We start from the raw sequence: 5,789 nt of genomic DNA on the forward strand, positions 1-5,789 counted from the left end.
AAAAAAAATTCCGGATGAATTTAAGCCAGTCTTACAGACGTGATTTCATATTTGTTGTTATTGCCAGTGTAAAGAGAACGGTGTATAGATAGGACGCACCACCGCTTAATGATAATTCATGTTACACGGTAGATGATCAACATTTGAATAGTTTATATGATGATGAATGAAGCACTTCACAAACAATGTATTTGTTGAAAATTTTACCATTATATTAACTATGTGGATACATTTCATTAAACATAAAATAACATGTGATATCAACAACAGACGACGATGTTTCACCTAGGCTAATCGCAACCAATGCGCGTACGCACATCAGTGATATATAGTGGACGTTCATATTTTGAATGGGTAAAACAATAGTTTGTAAAGAAAGTGTACGATTTTAATCCACGAATATAAAATTTTACGTACAGTATTTATAAATATACAAAACGCGTACAGTATGCCATGAAAATGCACGTGGTACAAAGTGGTGCAAAATGCATCAGCTGTTTATTTTTTTATCGTAACCGACAGTGTTCTACTGTACATACGATGTTCACAAAATATTGCGTTCCTTGGGGAACAATAATGTACTTTTCTTTTGTGAAAAAAAACCCTGATAATGTGTAGTTAAGATTGGGATTAATATACATGTATTCCTTGTAATGAAAGGTGAAGATAACGACCAGTGATCAATCTCAGAACCCCTATAAGCAATATAAAGGAAGTAGATGGACAAACACGGACCCCTGGACATACCAGAGGTGGGATCTTGTGCCTAGGACGATTATTCACTGTTTGACTGTCTTGCATTATACGAAATTAAAAATATGTTACTTAAGAGTTGTTTTTTTTTTAAATAGGATAATGTTACATTGTAATGCTATTTTGCTATATGCTTTACTCGTATTACTTTTTCTATTTCATAATGTCATTTAAGGTTTGAGATAGAATATAGGCAAGTAGATAGGGGGCAGCTGGATAAGTTGATCTTGCGAAAACATTTCAATTGACAAGCAAAAAAAAAATGTTGATTACTTATATCCATTTCATCACCTTACAATTGCATTCAACTACCTTTCTCTACTACTATAAAACACGGTCCAGGGGGCGGGGTGGGCATAGAGGGAATACACAACAACTGGACATAGGAATATATACATAATTATGATATCCAGACTTATGTATTGAGCATTCCGTCAAAATTTTGGTTCCCCATTGAAGATGAAATTGAATATTACGTTATGTATAGATGTAGTTTATGTTTGAGTAATTTGATTTTCTTTATGAGGTGGAGGGGGACTGTAGTTTATATTTGAATGTTCTACTTGGGTGGGGGTTAATATGTCTTCAGTTATATGTCCTGTTTAAACGATCGAATGTTTTTGTATTTCATGACAATGAGGTGCTCAAGAAAAGGGCGTTTCTTAGGGCAAAAGTTGATACAATGACACAGAATTACGTCCACCAAGTTTTTGAACGTACCAGCTTCGTATGGCTCAGTTGCAGAGTCCTGAATATCTTGACTATTTCTTTAATGCCTAATCGGTCAGTCATTGAAAAGAGAGAGAGAGAGAGAGAGAGAGAGAGAGAGAGAGAGAGAGAGAGAGATGGCATGTGTGGATATGTTTGAGATAAGGTCTTTTGAAGATATGGCGAGTTTATGAGAGAGGGGGTAAATATTTTGACTTCTACGATATAGATATGTTTTATGTTTTGCTTGTATGTTTGTTTTATGCTCCTTCGAAAACCTTTCACTTAAAATGAGACGACAACAGTGGTGCACGAAGTGCTTAAGGTCGTAGTATTGAAGTTCCATTAATGTATTAACGTCCGCCGTGACGCGGGACCTTCTTGTTATGATCAATAAAAAGTAAAGATAACAAACAGTGATCAATCTCATAATTCCTATAAGGAATGCAAAATCAATCAAGAGTATAGGACAACCAGAGGAAAGGAACATATGCATGTCTACGTCTTGTAGCTTTGACTCGGTCATGGCATGAGCGGGGTTTAAACTCGCGACCTCCTGGTTACCGGGCGAATGGTCTGCCACTGAGCTTCCACGACTGATATTGTGTGTTCCTATTTCTCAGCAAGTATTAGAATAAATGTTGGTATTTTTCTGAGTACATCACCTATAAAATGACATTGTGCTCCAAATACCAAGCATATTATATTGGAATGTATAAGCCAACAATCAATGTTGATGATGTTTATATTCTCAAAGTTCTTGGGGTATTTCTTATGCCAATTAAATACAAATACCGAATAGATCCGTTATGTTCCGATTCGGGAAAAATTATATTGGTGATAACCCATGTTTCTTAGACAATCTGTAAGCCACCTAAAATTGATGTCGCCATTTTTTTAATGATTGCAAGATACTAACAACTATAAGCATTTTTTAAAACTCCGCCACAATAAAGAGATTTAGAGACAGAAATGAGAAATTGCTGTAAAATATCGTCACTGGTGTAAAAATATGTTTTTGGCGTTTTTATCATTATATTTCTAAATCTGAAACGTTTTTCACGAAATATTGTGCATTTGGTCCTGCTATGTGGCCTATCTTATCTGGTTATATCCAGTCTAATCGGTACAAAAGCAGCAGTTTTGCATGAATTTAAAATTATTTCTTATATTTGTGATACAACTCCCCACCCAACACGGTCATTCTTAAAATAGAAAACATCTTTACATATAAGAGTCGACGACCTTATGCACTGAACCACGCAGTAGATCATACATTACTATGAAAAATTAACGTATAGGTGAAGTTGAAAATAATACTAGTGAAGTCGTTTGGATTTTTATTTAATTTACAAAAAAATGCCCTCGTGAAACAAAATATCAAGGCGACAGTTTTTTAGAGGAAAACTCGAAGAACATGTTCATGTTAAATTTATTTTGGTTCACGAAGGCAGTTGTTCTGAAATTAAAGGATATCCATCCATTTTAACGTTAAAAATCATATGAATCTCTTATTACTTGATTTAAACTCAATATAGTTTGGCTAATTTTTGTCAATAATGATCTTTTAAACTTATTTTCAAAAATTATTGAATCAAGACATACGTTCCAATTGGTTTTATCATGTATCTGAATAACTTAAATTTTTCGATCTTTCATGCAACACCTTGAGGAAAATTTACACGAGACGTGCAACACCTTCTTTGAATTGCATATACATGTATGATGTAGACGTACAAAGAGAAAATAATAGAGAAGTATACGTATGTAGGGAATAAAAGGAATATATGATGGAGGGAACTTATGAAATATGTTTATTGTACAGAAATTAGCCATTGCTTCCATTGTTTATATGCTTTTTTAAATCACTGAATACATATATACATGTACTTATGTTTTGGTGAGAAATTTATTCCGAATAATTTTCCATACCAAACAAGTAAACAAGTCTCTGAGACGCAATCAAGTGTTTGAGGGTTTGTGAATATTCAACTAGTAAAGGATTATACGTTGACAAAAAATCTGTATATGTAAACACACGTATATTTGATATCACGAAATAAACACATTAAGGAAGTATTCTCGGCTCTAGAGAAATGAAATAAACGACGACGAAAATCATGGGGAGTTTAGTTTGTTTTATTTATAGTCGTGATTGGTGTTGAAAGATTTCTTTTCTTGCAGAGTGAGGAAATGTTACCATGGTAACCATCATCTGTCAGATACTACTGTGTCTAATATACACCACAGCGTATCATATGTTTGTCTTTCTATTTCTCTCCTTTTCTCTCTCTCATTAATACTTCATATTGAATGTGAATTGATATTGTAAAGGAATATGGTAATCCATTTCCATGAACATATAAAGATTTACGAACAGTTATCAATCTCATACAACCTATTAAGAATACAAAACTAATAGAAGGGCAAACATGGGCCCCTGGACATACAAAAGGTGGAATCAGGCGCGTGCGACAACTAAATATTTCCCGTATTATTCATATTAACTGTGAATGATGGATTCAAAATAACCATGAATATAAAAAGTGGAGATGTATGAGAGTGTATTTCATTTGAGGATTTCATACCTTTTATAAATCACTTTATATCACACATCGCATTGTTTTTCCATTCCTTACTGTGGGGAATATTTATTCCAGTTGCACTTCCGGTTTATCACTTACAGATACATGTATCTATGTGTGTAAGTGTTTGGAGATGACATGGTTTACATACATCGTATCATCAATTTCCAAAACGTTTTATGTGATAGATTGGGGAATTTCAAAAATTAGAATCCCTTTATTTTAAGGAGTGGGGTTTCGGATGATATGACCACATATCGTGATGTTGTAGCAAATATATACCGAGCTTACAAAAATTTTAATTGCACTTTTTCTCCCTTTGTCGGATCTATGCAAGGTGAAGATAACGAACAGTGATCAATCTCATAACTCCTACAAGCAATACAAAATAGATAATTGGGCAAACACGGACCCCTGGACACACCAGAGGTGGGATCAGGTGCCTAGGAGGAGTAAGCATCCCCTGTTGACCGGTCACACCCTTTCTACATTAGCATGTATCACATAAGCATTTTTCTGTAATTGCACCAACATACGTTCTCAAACGTTAGTGAATCTACATAGATACATTTACATAAGTCGATTTCAAGTTAGATATAAGAAGAAAATTTATCATCGGAGCTTCTTCATATTGTTCTGTCTTTATTTGTTCTATATGTGGAAAATGTAGATAAACAGAGGCATCCTTCCGTGTTTGAGGACATTGAAAAGAACAGTAAAAACAAACCCACCAACAAAACAAAAACACCATATTTTAGAAAATGATTCACAGTTGATATCCTGTTGATTCAGGAACTCTTGCACATTTTCAAAGAGGAAGACACAAAATGAAAACAAAAATTCAAAATGCCCCCCCCCCCGAAAAAAACCCGCTAGTGAAATTTACTTGCTTAATCTGTATTTGTTAAAGTATTATATACAAATCCCATAGTCACGTAGCAATTCAACAAAACTAGTAAGTTTGAAAACTGACAGAAATATGTATTGATATTGTTTATGAGATTTACGAGATTAGTTTTACTTGTGCATTACATATCACCTAAAATAATTCTTAGCATGAGGAATTAAATGTGTTTCTATATCATGATATTGTTGACATTATATAATTGACATTCACGAGCTTCATTCGATATTGAATTCAATGTCGAACATTGAAATCTAGTTATATTAAAGAGACCTAATTTCTTTATTCTAAAAGAAGATGTGTGGACATGGCGAAGAATAAGCCTATTCATGATTAGGTACCGATCACGCATCGGGAGTTTAAGATCTGCATTGATGTTATCCGGAACAATCCGTCGCCAAAATCACTGTGCCAATAATGGCCCAATAATCGATATGAAACCTGCCAAACACCAACTAACTCCATGATAGGTCACATTGGCAAACAAGACCATTATAACGACCATGTTATTTGCGAAATGCTAACTGTAAATGACACCCTGTAACATCATTTTGTTGTCAGTAGCCTGCCTTGATTTAAAAACTGATCACACGCAGAACAAGCTCCCGGGCATCGAATTTGTCGAGTGGCATAAACACCATATGCAACCGACAATAGAACACTACCACATAAACACGGGAAGCCGACGATGGAGAAGCCGTTAATATTTATTTTCAAAGAAATATTTAAGTACATTTCAAATTTGAAGGACTCTGGTGTCTTTTATTTCGAGATCACATGAATATATCAAATCGACAAATGGATGAAAATATTTACTGTTAATAAATAAAGCATCTTCG

This window comes from Ostrea edulis, chromosome 8, assembly GCF_947568905.1.
Source record: "Ostrea edulis chromosome 8, xbOstEdul1.1, whole genome shotgun sequence".
NCBI classification, from domain to species: domain Eukaryota; kingdom Metazoa; phylum Mollusca; class Bivalvia; order Ostreida; family Ostreidae; genus Ostrea; species Ostrea edulis.